This window comes from Centroberyx affinis, unplaced genomic scaffold (assembly GCF_046629955.1).
Source record: "Centroberyx affinis isolate AG114_WGS23_722 - 3 ecotype Tasmania unplaced genomic scaffold, CSIRO-AGI_Caff_v1 ptg002206l_1, whole genome shotgun sequence".
NCBI lineage: Eukaryota > Metazoa > Chordata > Actinopteri > Beryciformes > Berycidae > Centroberyx > Centroberyx affinis.
This window is the reverse complement of record NW_027280510.1, coordinates 26,218-42,884: the sequence shown is the minus strand read 5'-3', so window position 1 is coordinate 42,884 and position 16,667 is coordinate 26,218. Positions and strand designations below refer to the sequence as shown.

The 16,667-nt window shown below is 41.9% G+C and overlaps 1 protein-coding gene across 1 annotated transcript in view; it reads left to right on the top strand.

Moving 5' to 3' along the window:
• Positions 1 to 6,497: 6,497 nt before the first annotated feature.
• tab2 (TGF-beta activated kinase 1 (MAP3K7) binding protein 2) overlaps positions 6,498 to 16,667 on the top strand; it is a gene marked incomplete at its 3' end in the record, with an annotated part of 35,969 nt that continues 25,799 nt past the window's right edge. The window contains exon 1 of the mRNA XM_071532553.1: positions 6,498 to 6,598. The remainder of the gene's footprint in view (positions 6,599 to 16,667) is intronic.

Genomic DNA, 16,667 nt, shown 5'->3' with positions numbered 1-16,667 from the left:
CTGCCCGGGTCAGCTAGGAACGCACACACACCCCATGCATACACACACACTCACACACACACGCACCCCACCACAAGACAACCAGACAAGTCATTGCCTGGTTTCAAAATTCCATTGATTGACGTCAAAGTGTGCAACCTGCATGCTTCCTTGCATTGTACTTGTGAGAGCGTTCATCCTCTAACACAAACTCAAACCTTAACCCTTACCCCAGTTCTTCTTTTTTTTTTTTGCCATTTTTGTATTTATTGAAAGACATGAAGACATGCGACAAAGGTCCTAGACCGGATTTGAACCCAGGACGTCACAGGTACATGGTATGCACCTTAGCCTGCTGAGCCACCAGGATGCACTGCCATAATTTACATTCCAAAAGTCCAAAAAAATTCCCCCTTCTCTCCTCCACTTCCTCCTTGTTTTCTCTGTAATTCAGACACTGATGTTGATGCCAATATGTCACCTGTTCCACCTGTAGTGAGATAAACTGCTGAGAAAAACTTCCTGAGGTTTCCTCCAGTGGATAAATAAAGGATAAATATACACACAGAGATGTGCATCAATCTAATTAGATAAATAACTGCATCCGTAGCACGGTTCACCTACATTTGGCAGTGGCTGACATGCATCACTGGATACATGCATGGGTCGCATTTGACCCACAAATCCATCATATAATGCTCCAGCCAGAGGCTTGCATGGGGATAACAGAATAGAACAGGGCTGCAACTAACAATTACATTCATTATCAATTAATCCATTGATGATTTTTTCAATTAATCGATTAATCATTTAGTCTATAAAAATGTTAAAAATAATGACAAATGCCCATCACAAGTTACCAGAGCCCAAAGTGATTGTTAAAATTGCTTACTTAGTCTGACCAGCAGTCAACAAAAGCCCCAAAGTATTCATTTTGTAATGATATGAAACGAAGAAAAGCAGCAAATCTTAGCATTTGTGAAGCTGAAACCAGCAAATGTTTGGTATTTTTACTTGATAAATGACTACAACGATTATCAAAACTATAATCTAATATAAAGAAATGGGGAATTTTATTGATGTTTGGCTTATTTTCTCCCCGGGCACTGCAATCAGTTTAAGGGATTTCAACCTAATGGTCTTCAAACGTCTCTGCACTGATTAATTGGATGTTGGATATTAAAGGCCTTAGTACAGAGCTCCTGCAGACAGATACACATCTCTGTTGATCCTGAACAAACTCCTTAATCATTGTTTTTGCATTTGGGAAGACATGTAGACAAATTATTTCCTTGCTCAGCGGCCTCGCCTTCCTTGCCTCTGACTCTCTTACTCTTGACCAACCCGCTCCCCGGCGTGGGATGCCAGGTCGACCGTCTGCCCTTCACTCCTCCTCAGACACAGTTGTGTGGTGGAGAGAGTTTCACCAGCCCTATTAGGGTTGGGAAGTACAGAATTAGAATGAGTAGAGAGGGCATTCCTGTTCAAATCTACACTCATAAAGGAATAGTTCAGCCCTAAATGAAAATTCTGTCAATATCTAGTCACCTGCATGTCAAATTCTATTCTAAGTTTGTACAACTACCAAACACACCAAGTTAGCTCCCCTAGTTCCATCTCAGTCTTATGAAGTTAAAGGGACCATCTTTCTTTTTACAGCTCCAAAAAAAGAACAAAATGACCATCAAATTTCTCATGAGCTCATGCAGCTCATCCAAACGATTTCACTGTGAGTCCAAACGTCCAAAATGTATCTCATTATGTCCTATATTTTCCTATATTTTTTAACAATGTCAACATTGTCAGTGCAACTGTTTAGCTGCGAAACACTTGGAATTTGCTGCATGAACTGTTAAGAGAAATTTGACATTTTATGCTTTTCTTGGAGCTGTAAAAAAGACGGTCCTGTTAACTTCAAGAGTCGGGGAGAAGACTGAGATGGAACTACAGGGGCTAACTCACTGTGTGTTTGGTGGCTGTATGAACTTCAGTGGAGTTTCGACTGACATGGGGGTGAGTACATAATGACTGAATTTTCGTTTTAGGGTGAACGATTCCTTTACGGGGTCATTTGGCTTTCCACTGAGGCGTTTGATGTTATAGAAATAAACATTGTTGAGAAAGTTTGTGAGTTTACCCTACAGAGGACGATGTTGCCATGGCAAAGTCATTATTTCATCAAACAACAAACAAAACTTTCTCATGCCCAATCCACATCCTCCTTTTCAGTGACTTTATCAGAGCCCCGCGGCGGCCATCTTGGGTTCGCCAAGAGCGATGACTGAGCTAGAGCAGGAGTTACCCTTTCTATCCATTGCAATTCTAGTGGGAAAGCGCTGGGCTGATCCACTGAGTGTCAGTTTGACCTTAAGAGTAGGAGATCGGTGTCTGGAGTTCAGCCATCACACCACTCACTCCCAAAGGTTTCACAGGCGGCTTTGAGAGAAGCCTCCAGCCACAGTTTTATGCTTACACTCCACAGACCTTGATATTTCTATTGCCTCTGAGCAATAAAAACTGTACTCTGTTCAAAACAGGCCTAGTCTTTGCTTATATCATTATTTATTACCTGCTATTAAAAAGAATTCAAGAATTTGTTACCCAATAGCTTTTTTTGTTCAAATATACGATCAATAAAGAGATTTCAATATCTTTTATCAGTCTTTAAAAGTTTGCTCAGTTGCTCATTCTCCCCAGACGTTACATATCATCGCTGTCGGGTGAAAACCTTGTATCTCCAAAATGTCAGCTTTCCTGGAACTGAGAAAAAACAGCCTTAATTGCTTGATTACCGTGCATTTTTCAGTTTATCCAATGGGCTTTGGTAAGGTTTCATGAAAACAAGAATTGTCTCAGCTCATAATAGACCATGAAATCCTGCAACTTAAGTCAAAAAATGACTTAGTTATGAGGTTTTCACCTGTTAACAACAATATGTATTTTGTACCTCAGTAAACTCACACAGTTGTACTCTCATATGTCACTCATGACTAAGTTGCAGAGGTATTCGTTTCTTAGTGAGAACAGAATGACAACAGGAAAACTTTCTTAAGGCCGCTCCCCCACTGAAACTCTCTGTTCTCCCTGCACTTACAACACTATGTCAAGCTTGTTAGTGCAGGAGCGGCCATTTACCTGCTACAAATGGCCAGCGGACAAGCACATAAGTTGGAATAATGACTGCAGACCCACTGCAGAGCTAAATCCAAACTGTTGACCCATGACAAGCTGTCCTCAGGCCGTGAGAAAAGGGCCTCTTTCCATGCCAAGAATGTGGGTGGCCGGCCTTGTTTCTCAAGAAGCCTATCTGAGGAGTGCGGCCAGTTGCACCGCCAACAATGCAACAGCGTTTTGTTTTTTTTGTGTGTTATGTCTGACTTCTATCAGGCTGCTGTTACATTACACACTTTTTTTTGTTTCAAACCAAGGTGTCACTCTTGTAATCTACATCTTAGTACAGCGTGTGCAGAGGGAGATGGATCCAGTAGTGTGTGTGTGTGTGTGTGGGTAGGTGTGTGTTGGGTATGTGTGTGTGTTGGGGGTAGGGGTGACTGTAATTCCAAAGCACACATAGTCCACTTCCATCCAGCACTTGTTAGGCGGCTTGTGGAATGAGACCAAAACTGGAAGAAAGGCGAAATTAAATACCGCCACATTCTACACGAGGTTAAGTCATTGGAAATTCTTGGGAATGTTTGATTTCCCCCTTTTCTTTTCTTTTTTTTTTTTGCTGATTCACTGCCCCACCACATCACCCACCCACCCACCCCCCCCCCCCCCCCTCACCACCACAATGTGTATAAGGCATTGTTAAATGTAATGAATACTGTTTGAGAGGACTGGTCAGAGAGGATAAGAGGCTGCACTGTGCTGTCAGTTTGCTCTCTGCGTTGAGGGGGATTTCTGCTCCCCGGGCTTCAAACTCAGAGTCAAGGGGTCACAGTCTGTGCAAGATAGCAGGGGCCACAATGTGTGTGTGTGTGTGTGTGTGTATGAACGAGTGAGTGACTGTGTGTGAGTCACTGCATTACGCAGACACACGAGACGCCATATGTTTCCACCCAGTTCACTGAAGAACAAATGCGCCGTCCTTTTTCATGAGGGTTCCCACAAGCGTCTGTTTTCTCACTCACCCCATGTGTGGGTTAATGCTGCAGAAGAAGAAGCAGGAGACTTGGTCCACATCAATTATGTTGTAAAAAAAAAAAAAAAACATTAAATGGGACACCTGTTTATGGTGTCCGCACAGAAGAAGAAAAAAAAAGTTAAGTGTCTAATTTAAAAGCGGGTGCAGGCTAAAGGGAACGGCACTGGAGCAGCATGCAACCAGAGAGTGGAGGGTTCACCCTGAAGGACCTGTGTGTGTTTCTGTGCCTGTGTGTGTTTCTGTGTGTGTGTGTGTGTGTGTGCGTGCTTGTTTCCTCAGGAATGATGATTTCTTGGTGGAGAGAAAATGCCTTTGAAACAGCACTGTGACCATGTGATTGTGAAACTCTCGACTGAAACCAGCACTAATGAAATCCCTCAACTCCTCCAGGAGTTGCACTGCCAGGCCTCATCACCCGGCCCGAGGCAGTGCGAAATATCAAAACATAATATTTTTCATATTTGTTATGGTATAAAACTGTTTGACTATCTGTTTTTCCAATACAAATTACTCTATTATGTGACGTCTTTTGATGGTTTCCCCTGGTAATGAAATCGCCATGGTGGGGCTTTCATTCAAAACGATCCCATTCACATGCAATTTCCATTGAAAATTCTTTGTAAGGCTTCTGCAGTGCTTTTTTTTATTTTTTATTTGATGGATTAAAAAAATAGAACAATGATGACGATGGCATTGTAAAAAACACAGACCTTGGTATGGATCCACACCAGTGTACTTGTGAACCCTGCCTAAGTGGTAGAGCAGTGGTTCTCAACGTGGGATCCGGGGACCACCAGGGGTCCTTGAGGGGGTTCCAGGGGGTCCCCAGCAAATTGATGAATTGTTAAACTTCACCATTATTTCATTTACAAGAAATTTACAAGAAAACAGATGTAGAAATGACTGTTTTAATCATAGTTTCTCTGTTATCTCTCTACCTACAATACAGATAATCATGAAATTCTGGACAAAATCATATTTAACAATAAAAATATTCTCAGATTTGGGTCAGAGAGACAAAATCTCATCAAATGGGGGTCTGTGGCCCTAATGTGGATTGAATGAGGGGTCCTTGACATGGAAAAGGTTGAGAATCACTGTGGTAGAGGAGAGTGTGTTTACGATCCTCCGGTGAGGGAGTGCACCTTGTTTGGTATTCACTTGCCAAATTTTGCCGCTCAACTTTTGGCTTTGGTGATGCACAGTGTGTGTGTGTGTGTTAGCTCTGTGCTCTGAAGGTGTGGGTGAAGCTCATAAAGTGTTGACTCGTCCCTAACTGCCTCTTGACGATGACAGGCTGTTTGATGATGGGCCAGAGTGACTCCTAATGAATGAGCCATTTCAACCCCATTAACCTCCTCCTCAACACTTTTTCACTGCCAATACCGACTCAGAGCACTAACCTAAAAAGTGAAGTGTTGGCCAGCAGAAAGCACCGATCAAATCCATAATGTTTACTAAGCATTATCGACTTGGACTGTTAGTTTTGGGTCAGTGAACAAAACAAAATGAGCGTTAGAGACAGCACACTATGTTTACCAACCAAAGAATACCAAAGGGATGAGAGAGGTAAAAGATCTAATGTTGGTGAGACCAGCAGAGTCCAGCTCTCTCTGGACGGAGTATGTATTTCACTTGTAAGGTTTGATCCGTCACCTTCTGTGGGCAGAGTCCAAGTCCAAGTGTCACCAGAATTTTGTTTGTGCAAATCTATAGGTTTTCATTTTAGTGTTATTCTCCTCTGCAGCCCCATTTTGTGATTTAGGCTGATATAACGTGTATATCTGCATAAAAATCATTTAAATCTAGCCTTGTCTAGTGCAGCTTTAAGACTTAATTAAGGTGATAATGTGTTGATCCAGGTGGGGAATTCACCTTTTCATTTCCCCATTCAACCGGAGGTTCAAGATCCAGTGTCGGCAAACATCCTCCTTGCTGAAGTGTCCATGAGCAAAACACTCAACCCCTGCCAGCTCCAGGGGTGTTGGTCTGCAGCTGGCCCTGACCTCTGACCTCTGACCTCTCTGTGGAGCTGGGCGAGAGAAAAGAGAATTTCCCTGTGAAGTATCACATTATTATCATTATAACATTTGATATGCAGGAGGCAGACCAAAACAGACAACCGCCCACCTTGTTCTTTCCCCACTTCTCTTGCATAGTTTCCATTCCAATAACCTTAAGATTGCCTCTGACTTTTTTCCTTTTGCTTGCATCTTCTGCAGCAGGCAGTCAGCTCATTTTGCAATCACACTTCCTCCCCAACACAACTTTGGAAAAAAAAAAAAAAAAGAGAGAGAGAGAGAGAGAGAGAGAGAGAGAGAGAGAAACTGTTCCTCTCGCGATAGCAGCTCGCTTATGCAGCCGCCATATTCTGTGACAGTATTTTGATTCGTATCTGCTGGAAGTGAGGAAAAAGAAAGAGAAAAGTAAGGGCTGTCGAGGGGGGGCCGAAGAAGAGGAGCTGTCAAAAAGGTATTCCCGAGTCTCTCTCCGACAGCAGGGGGGTTGAGGCGCAGTATCCCTCCCCTATTTCGAGGACAGAGAAGGCCCAGGCCTCGGTGCTGTTGAATCTCCGTCTCCCTGGTAGTAGTTGGACCCCTCTCGGCTTCTCTTCTTTCAGCACCGCGGCCCTCTGGAGGTCCGGCGGCGGTCTCGGGTGTTGAAGGTGGCCCGGGGAGCGGCGGCGGAGACGGTAGGCTTTTGCCAATGCTTAGCTAGCAACGGGGGGCTCCGGGATTAACTTTTTAATAACTTTTTTAATGAGAAACTCGTCACCGCCGTGTGCGATAAACGCTTGTATGGTCTTACTCCGGACTCTCTCTCTCAAAGAAAATGGAGAGAAAAAACTTTTCAGGTGTGGAAAAAGTTTTGTCTCCAGCAAGCAGCTAAGTGTTTGCAGGCTGTTCCCGTCTCGGCCGAGTTACTATTCACCGTGTACGTTTAAAAACAGATTTGTTAACCCCTTCGTTAAGTCTTCATTAATAGATTTGTGTGTGTTAATAGGTGTTATGAGTCTTTTATTTTAGCATGACGTAGGCTACATGTTTTGTAGCCCATGTTAGGCTACATTTTCCATTGGGCTCTCCGTTAAAACGTCGTAAGACAGTAGTCGTGGATGGAAACGTTAAATCATAAAATTGTAGCTACACTCAACCTCATAAACCAAGTGTTTTGTCTCCAAAAAGCCTCAAAGTGAACTTATTACACCCTGATAAGTTGTTTCCCCCCGTTGCTACACTATCCACATCATTTTGATGGTAACATGGTAACACTTTACGATAAGTAACCTAGCTAGCTAACCATTTTGGTAACGTTACAACTGTTTGTCTCCCTCATGCTTGGCATCAATGAATGTGTCATACATGCAGTTAATGCCTTGTTATAATCTCTACTATAATAGCCTGTCCTTTTCGTAGTAAATTTATGTAAATAGGTCTTCCAAGAGGCCTAAACAGTGACTAGGACCTTTTTAGGGTTGTGCAACTGCAACCATGGTAAACTTAACAGACACTATACTATAGTCTTGATAGTTTGATACAGTTTTATAACCAAGGTGATCTATCAGTCACTTAAGTTGTTAGTTAACCACAAATCACACTTGTCCCACATGCATCAGATGTTCCTCAAGAAGGTAGCTGGCTTGTGACAGTTGTGATTGAAGTGGATGAAGGTGTGGGTGGGTCCTCCTGTCCAGTATGACAGCTCTGGACACTTTGTTGTTTATTTTCTTGATATGGGCAGAAGTTCAGGCAAGTTTAACCTGGGATGACCTGACCCATCATGATGTTTTTCCTCTGTTTTTATTCATTCTTTTGAAGGCGCTATAGGTGCCAGGATGGGCCAGGGGGCATAGGTTGCAACATTAGACCTTTTTTTGTGATTGCGCATTTGTTTTTAAGCCAAGACTCACATGCTTCCTGTTTATGTTGTGCAATCATCTCAGTTTTCTTGAGGTTTTAAAAGGAACATGATTGAGTGATTTTCAAAATCATGACTGATTTCGACATGCTGTTTTGATGTCTGTGGATGCTCTTTGAGATATGTTCCTAACCTTTCCTCTACTTGTTGTGTCTTTTCATGCAGCCCAATGCAGACATAATCATGCTAATTGCCACATGATGCAAGAGGAGTGTTATTGTGTTTGGTGAATGCTGAATATTTGAATTTCTAAGATACGAATTGGGATTATAAAGCCTTTCAATTCATGGTAGCATTTGGACATGCGTGGTGGTCTAGTTGGCACAGTGAAAGCCCCTCTGGTTTTGTTGAGCCTGTGTTTCTCCATGTTGTATCACTTAAGCTGGTCTTGATATTAACACCAGCCAACAGCCAAATGCTGCTAAATTTTGGTTGTGGCTGGAAAGTCTGTCAACTGTACCAGCCAATTTGGCAGGTAACCAACCTGCGTCCAATTAGTCTTTTTTTATTCTAAAACTACTCTGGCAGCTAAGAAATTGAATTGCCCTTTGAAATCCTGAATCCACTTGCCACTCTGCCTTGTTGACGTAAAAGTTAGATTCATGCCCTGCACAGTCAAAAATACACATTACCTGATTGTGGGGTTTATGTCACAGGCTTCGTATTTTAGTTTCTAGTCTGGGCAGACTTTGGTTGACAGGTTTCTCTGCTTGGCCGCTTTGAGAGGGTTGAGTTTATTAACAGCTCTAAAGAGTTCAGAATCACTTCTCTATCGGCCTCTAAACACCTCCAGTCTAAACTGTGTTGTTGTAGCTCGGGTGTAGAGTGTATATCATTCATTAGCAGCTTGTGCCTGTCTTGACTTGCAGTCAACATTGCACTTCCTGACCAATAAGCTGCCATGGCCAACTGTTTATAGGTGCAGACCCCTAACTGAAACCATGTGTGCCTGTAGCTGGGCAAATATGTTGCTAGGAGGCCTTGCTGATTTGCCACTCTTTGGAGACTTGGGGCAATGGTTGCACAGAGCTCATTTGATAAGTACTAAATCAGATTTTGGGCCAAAATCACACCCTTGGACAGAATGGCTGGCTGTTAATTTTTTTGTTTGGACGTTCATTAGGAATATGCTAACAGGCTAAATCAACACGGTTTTAAGGGACTGCACAGAGTATAGGCCTAAAATTGGGTTGTGTTATCTTGTGATATAAACCAGGTTTCCTTGATGCTTGTTAACAGAGGTAAAGAATTGGGCCTACTAGTTTCGACCGTTTGGTTTTGTACAGGTAGGGCTAAAACTGGTGTTTGTGAACTTTTTGCAACAAGATAAGCTTGTGGCATGTTGTCCTGAGGCCTGTGCCAACACTTAAATCTTCTTTCCTGAAAAACCTGTTTCCAGATTTATCATTTGCAGTTTGCACAACAACTTATCACCAATCAGAGGAGAGGGAGGGTGTGTGTGTGTGTGTGTGTGTGTGTGTGTGTGTGTTTTTTTCCTCCTTTTCACAAGGGGAAGGATAATTATATGAGTGTGTTGGATGGAGTACAAGTGCTTGTTGTTTGGATCAACAGCGCAGAGTCAATTTAACCTAGGAAACGATATTGGCTTACCTCTCTTGTTCCCCCGTATGTCAGAACAGATTTTCTATAAGAGGCAGCAGACTCCTGATACATGAGTTATGTTCTTTCAGCCAGCTTTCTGCTGCTTGGTGACCTGTCCGCATGGGTTTATTATACAGCGTGCGCTTTTTGCACAAGTAACTCTGTTTACAAGTGTTGGCTAAAAACCGAGAATGCCAAATGTGATTCAAATAACTGGGAGGGAAGGGAAGGATCCATCACATTATGCCCACCGCTGCAGACTCAGGAAGAGGGCTTGGTGTTTTTAACCCTCCCCCACTCCTGTGTGCGGCTGTCAGGAAGAGAGGCTCTTATTGGAGCCCCCTCCCCCTGTCGAGCTCTCCTGACTTCTCAGCTTCAAATGGAATCCTCCATTACACATGCTGCACTCTCCAGTTCAAGGGTTAAATTGCATGCATTGAGGATGACACTGCAGAGTCGACTATACGCTGCTGGCTGAAGTCTGCACAGCGCGTGCTACTTTTGCGTTGTGCATTAGTAGGGTTTGACACTTTCTGCAGCATCTTTCAAACTGTCTAGAGTCAAGTTTTGCATTATGATTTTCCCTGTGTAACGTGATTTGTAATTTGCAAATGTACAACAAGGTGTAGCTGAGCATGATTAGGCTTTATAAGACTTGTTGAATATGGACATTTCTGATATTCAACTTTAAGTCAGTTCCCACAGTTAGACATTTGTTTTGCAACTACTAGCCAAGCTTTATACACCAAGCTGAAGGGCTGCACTTGAACGCCACTGGAACTACAAGCATGTGAAGATTAGATAACTACTATCAAAACTTAATTGTAAAGATATGGACCGTGGTAAAAGATGGTAATCGAATTTCCTAGTGCGCTATGCCATTTTAGACTACATAATCCATCCATTTAGCTCTGACTGACCAATCTCAAAACATTTGTGCAGCCTCCCCCCGCCTTCCATTTGCTTGAATTGGAAAACAAAGACAACTGCCTTTGACATTAAAGGACCCTGTTCCATTTTAGTGTCCGGGCACATCGATGCTTCTCCTGAGCTGCTGAGCTTTTAGGGCCTCTCTCTGTTGTCATTTATGGGATTTGTTTTATGTTAAGATACACTTACATATGGCAGCTCCTTCCCAGGCAAACCACTCTTCTTATATTACTGTTTGGACAATTGCCCACTTAAATGGACTATTGGAAGGTTTAATTTAGTGTGCGATATTAAGATGGTGATTTGAATTTGATGGCTAATCTGAGTTTGCATAACATGAAACATCCCAAGGATTTTGATGTGTTGTGGCACAGCCTGGGACTTAACTGAGTTGCTTAAAGCCTAGGTCACACTACATGATTTTAATGCCGATTTTAAGCCTGATTGGAATCTGGGGTATGGTTGCAATTGGAGGTGGGCAGTCTTGCCCGACAGTCGACACAGATTATCCTGTAGTGTGAATGGACTCCAGACTGCTTGGCCCGATGCGATTTTTTTCAAACATGTTTGATTTTGTTGGACCAAGCTGTGAAGCAATCCAAGATTCAGCAAGACTGCAATCTGAGAGCGAAACTGGCAATGTGAGTTTAGATACAGGAAGAAGAAAAAATAAAATGAACCGGAGGAGAAGTCACATTGAACAACAACAGCGCCCATTCACGTAGATAGTTTATATCAGCAAGATTCCCAACTCTCAACTACTGATAAATTGCTATACAATGTCCACTGGAGGAAATCACTTGCAGCAAATCTAACTTAAGCGTGTATCACATAAAGCATACTTTAGAGTTTAAACTTCTTTTAAAGTTTCCGAATGAATTTTGCCACGCAACGCAATCAGGTGAAAATTGCTTCAGGCGGTTTAACCCGACATTGCTGTCGACAGTCACTTGGTTATTGTGAATGCTCTGCAGAAGGAGATTCAGTTCCACTTTGTTGGCCCTCTGCGGTCGTGCCTCTGAGTGCATGATACGCTCTGCAGTCAAAGGTATTATTATAGCCTACCTTCTCACCGTCTCTCTCGTCTCTTGCCTCAGTAAACAGGAGAGGAGTGAACCACATCCTACACTGAGACTGTGTGTGCTATACACACACATACACACACACACACACCTCCCCTGTGCCCTTGACCTTGGGTCTGGGTTTCATCTCTTGACGGCTTTCCTATTCCTCTGAAATCACAGCTTCCCTAACGGGATGCATCCTCTGTTTCTAGCCTAATATGACCTGAACAGACCTTGAACTACCTTTTTAAAACCAAAGCCTAATTTCTCAAACCCATCCAGAATTTGATTTTAACACACTTTTTTTTAATCCAGGGAATGTCAACGTACCACACATGCTCTTTATCAGCAATGTCTTCGTTCACATTCCCACAGATACACACATTTACACCTGGGAGCTCCCCTGCACAGCCACAGTCTTGTACTGTTTGCCATTGAATAGCACCATTGGAGCTGTTGGTGGTTAAATGCCTTGCTCAAGGGTAATTTGACAATAGTTTTTAGGGTGGGGAGATTGTTTCTCATCTATCTACTCAGCCCAGATTTTCCCAGGCGGTCAGGGGATTTGACGGTCAGCCTTCTGGTCCCGTCTCTTTAACAGCTGGGCTACTGCTGCTCTGTATTCAGATGAAACATTTTGACATAAAACTGATTAGGGATGCTTATCAATTGTAGCATTGCAACAGAAATTTTCACTGCAACTTTGATTTATGGAAGAAATGTTTCTCTGTCACAAAAACACCACAGAGAGCTATCAGAAACCGGATGAAGCAACATTTAATTTATGCATTCACAAGTTTAGTTTATGCACAGTCAACACATGAGAATAAATCTAAAGCATGCATCACAACATAATACATCTGCATCAGAATGATGCAGCAGTAGCTCTCATTTGAAATGAATGAACTATCATCGAAGAGTGGTACAGTAAGTGTGATGGACGGATTAGATTTGTTACACATAACCAGCCAAGGGACATTTTGAGTTTTACCTGGGTATTTCTCTTCAACAGACACTGCCTTTGAGGCTTGTTGATCAGTTTCCCTAAAATGGCTTGTTGGTGTAGTTATTGTTGACCACTGAAACTAGGTGGAAGATTGTTATTAGCTGTACCCCTTGGCTTCAGTGGCAAATGCTAGCTATTTAAGAGAAACGGATGAACAAATGTAGAAATCCTCCCATCTCACTGTGGCTGGTGTCTAGAAAAGAAAAATAACCAGCTAAAATTGCAGATGTCAGTATCCATTAGCTTAAGTTTTGGCTTGGGGGCACATTAACCCCAATATCACTAAACTTTACTGACTGTTGAATTGTTCAGTGAATCAATTATCTCAAAATAGCCGTCCCGTGTAATGCCACTTGTAAATCAGGGTCGAACGCAGTGGAATAATTAAAGAGCAGCTTTTCATGCTAATGAAGTGTTTTTCAAGTTTCCTTAGCAGAAACTCGGCTATGAAATAGGATAGTAGCGCAACCATCAATTAAAGGAATATAGTAGAGCTCCTCCGCCGGCTCTCTTTGGATGTAGCATTTAAACTAATTGGAACCAGTGTGTTAAACAGGCATGTTTGGAAAGACAGCAGTGCAGCTCTTGAGACACTTCGGCATTGTTAGTGGGATCCAGTGTTGTGCTTGAAGCGTTTATTTTCCCCCCTGTTTCTTTTTTTATGATTTATTGGTCAATAGAAGCTGCAGACCAGTAGGATTAGGTTGCCCTTTATTCTGAGTGACAAGACAATGAACTGTCATAACAGCATCATATTAACATGCAATCAATTAAACCCACAGCATCTTGTTTACTTCCTGTTGTATGTTTTTTTTTTTTTCTTCATAAAATAGTTCACAGTCATGTTTGTTCACTCAAAACCAAGCGCAACAATGAACAGGTTTTTGTTTTGGGGGAAGGGGTGTGGTTAAGAAGTAGAATTACTCATTTTCCCAGATAACTTTGAATAAGAATCAGGCGTAATTCTTTCTTTTGTATCATTTGTCAAATTAAGCTCCAGTATTGGTTCTTGTGGATGACTTGGAACCATTGCAATCAACGATAACTCATGAGCAACACTTGAGAGGAAAATTGTTCATCGTTTTTAGTTTACCGGTTACTTGAAGTTCAGCATTCAATACCCTTTAAAACATAGAGGATGCAGCCTGCAGAACGCATTTTAGATTACCTACAAACCTTTGAAAAGTACCACAATTGGGTTTAATTGTATACTTTCAATCATTTTGTAACATTGTGTCATTTTTTTCAAGTGGTGCATATCTCTTTTTCAATTGATTGATTTTTACTTCATGTTGAGTTCATCGTGGCTTATTACTAAAATGCCAAGCCGACGTCAATTCATGTCTGTTTTGAATTTTAGAGCTGAAATATCTCAGATTTCAAATTGTCCCTTTTGACTTTTCCTAGACCCGCTCTCTGCACAAACCAGTGTTGTCAGATTTTCAACAAGCCAGGAAATAGTAGCTATAATTATATTTGTCCATTTCAATTGATGGCTTGTTGGCCTTCTCTTGGACCCCCCAAATCCATTGGCCTTTCTAGTGTTACGTGTCACTGTACTTACACATCAGCACCGCTATTCCGACGCAGGCTGCCTTTTGAATGTGAGCCCCGAGTGACAGAGAGCACAGGAAGACCGCTCAGCAGTTATCTTTGGCCTCTGTGCTCCACAGGCTTGAGGAGACTGTAGCCTCTGCAGCAGGATATGTGTGTGTGACACAGACACTTCCTCTTGTCACACATCGTTCGGATAACCACATCAATTTGCATTCTTACGTTTGTCCTCCTCTTTATGGTGTTGGTTTGCTTACTTTTACATTTGAGGTTGAGCCAGCCAATTACAATGTGTTATAATAAGACGCTGCAGCAAGCAAATCATGTCATGGCACTTGCTGAGTTGACTGAATCACTTCATAGCTGCCATGCATTTGGCAAAGCACACCTTTGGGCTGCGGTAACGCTGAGATTAGTGAAGCAGGTCCTTCATGCAACTCTTAGATGGAAATAATTGATATAGGGCTCACAACCTGATGAGATGGGTTAAGAGTCTCACGTCTGCAACTTCATTTGCATACCTACAGTACGTCCTTGCAAGAGTGTTGTTCTACTCTGGCCTAGTCTCCTATTCCCTCCTTACTCCATATCTTTAGAACAGGCTCTTTCTGTCTTTTATTTTGAAATAGATGGAGTACATACATTCGTCTTTATTTTGCACTTATCTCTGCAGAGCATTTCCAGACGTTACATGACGCCCTGAACCTACATCTTGGCTCGACGGGGGGTTAAATGCATGTTTGCCCCTCTCTCTGTGCAGCTTGTCTGGATATACTCCAGCATCAAACCTGCTAAAATTTAAAGCAATACAATAGCAGCAGCAAATAAATGGATACACCGACTTAAAGGGATTCCTCGACTTTTCTTTCCTTTCACCAAGATCAGTTCACGTTATAGGGGGGAAACGCTCCTACATTTATCCTCCAGCTACCTTGGAAATGGCTTGTTAGCGTTGTGAAACCAATGGGTGCTACTGGCATAAAGTTAGCATAGTTTGAGGCTAGAGTGAGGAATGCTGAAAATGCTAACATGCCATTTTTCAGTTAATTGAAAGGCCAATACTGAAACTTTTCACCACATTATGACAGGAACCAGGCAGAGAAACACATCAGACTAAAGTTCAATATGGCGGGGGATCTTGTAAGGACAGAATGGTGGTGCAAACTGGAGCTTGAGAGTTTTTATCATTTATAATTCTGTAACATTGACAGTCTGTAGAGGATGGGGGCGAGGTAGGATGGAGCTGATAGTTACCTTTTCTGATGTGACAGGAAGAATTAGAGTTTCGTTCCAAAACAAGATGATGTCCACGATTTTGAAAAATGACATAATAGTTATTTATAGCCTAAAAACGATTGCTAGTGCTAAGATAAAATTAGTAAAATGTCTTTTTCAAGGATGGTAGGTAACGTAAAACCATGGTTGACAAAATTATAATACTTTTACAAACTGAATTCTGTATGTTTTTCAGAGGTACTGAATGAGAAATATTGAATCTGTTTCAGAATAGAAGTCAGGTCTTTTCAAGCAGGTGGCAGAAGGCTTTTCTACAGGCTGCTGACTGCACAATTCAAATTTTAAAGATTATATTTTTAGTGGCATTTTATCTTAATTTGAAGATATACAGCAGAGAGTGACCAGAAAGAGGGGATGAAATATGACAAATGCCATTAGCTGGATTAGAACCCATTACTTTTAAAGTACACATAAAGTTAAGTTCATGTATAGTGCTTTTAACAAACAGGATTGTCACTAAGTGCTTTACAGCAAACAAAGGACACAAAAACAGATTAAAACAAGGATAATTAAAACAAGAGCACAAGTACATTACAAACTCCAAGAAACTGGGCCAGATGGGCCACAGGTATGCATCTCAGCCCACTGAGCCAACAGGACACCCAATCTGTACATGACTCTTTAAACTGCTTCCACTGGTGTATCTGCATCAGCCACTGGGAAGGTATTGTTTGCAAAAGGCCATCAACTCTGATTTTACTAATTGCATCTGTTTTTAAGTCGATGTAGCTCAGACTTTTTTAAGAAATGTGAAGAAGAGAATACCACCAGTGGTGAGTTCACTGTCAAAAATATTCAAACTCGAGAGCCAGTGCTGATACATCTTGTGCAAATTTGGCTAAGAATGATCTTCAGTGAAAATAGCATGAGAAATTACAAGAAAGACACCTATAAGTGTAAACCGAACAATGCACAAAACTAAAAGGACACTAGTGAGTAAATCACTTTTTCTGCCCTTATCTACGCTTCTTTGGGTTTTGCCTGTGTGCCTTTTTATTTATGTGAGGTTGTCTATGTAGGTACAGCATTTACCAGTTGAGGGTATTTCTTTTTTTTGTTTTGATGTTTCATGGCAACTTTCTAACCCATGGCTAGTATTTCTCAGAGTGGGCTAGAGTAAAATCATCCTATCTATCCGGAGTGAAGGTTAATGGAGATGGGGATGGATACG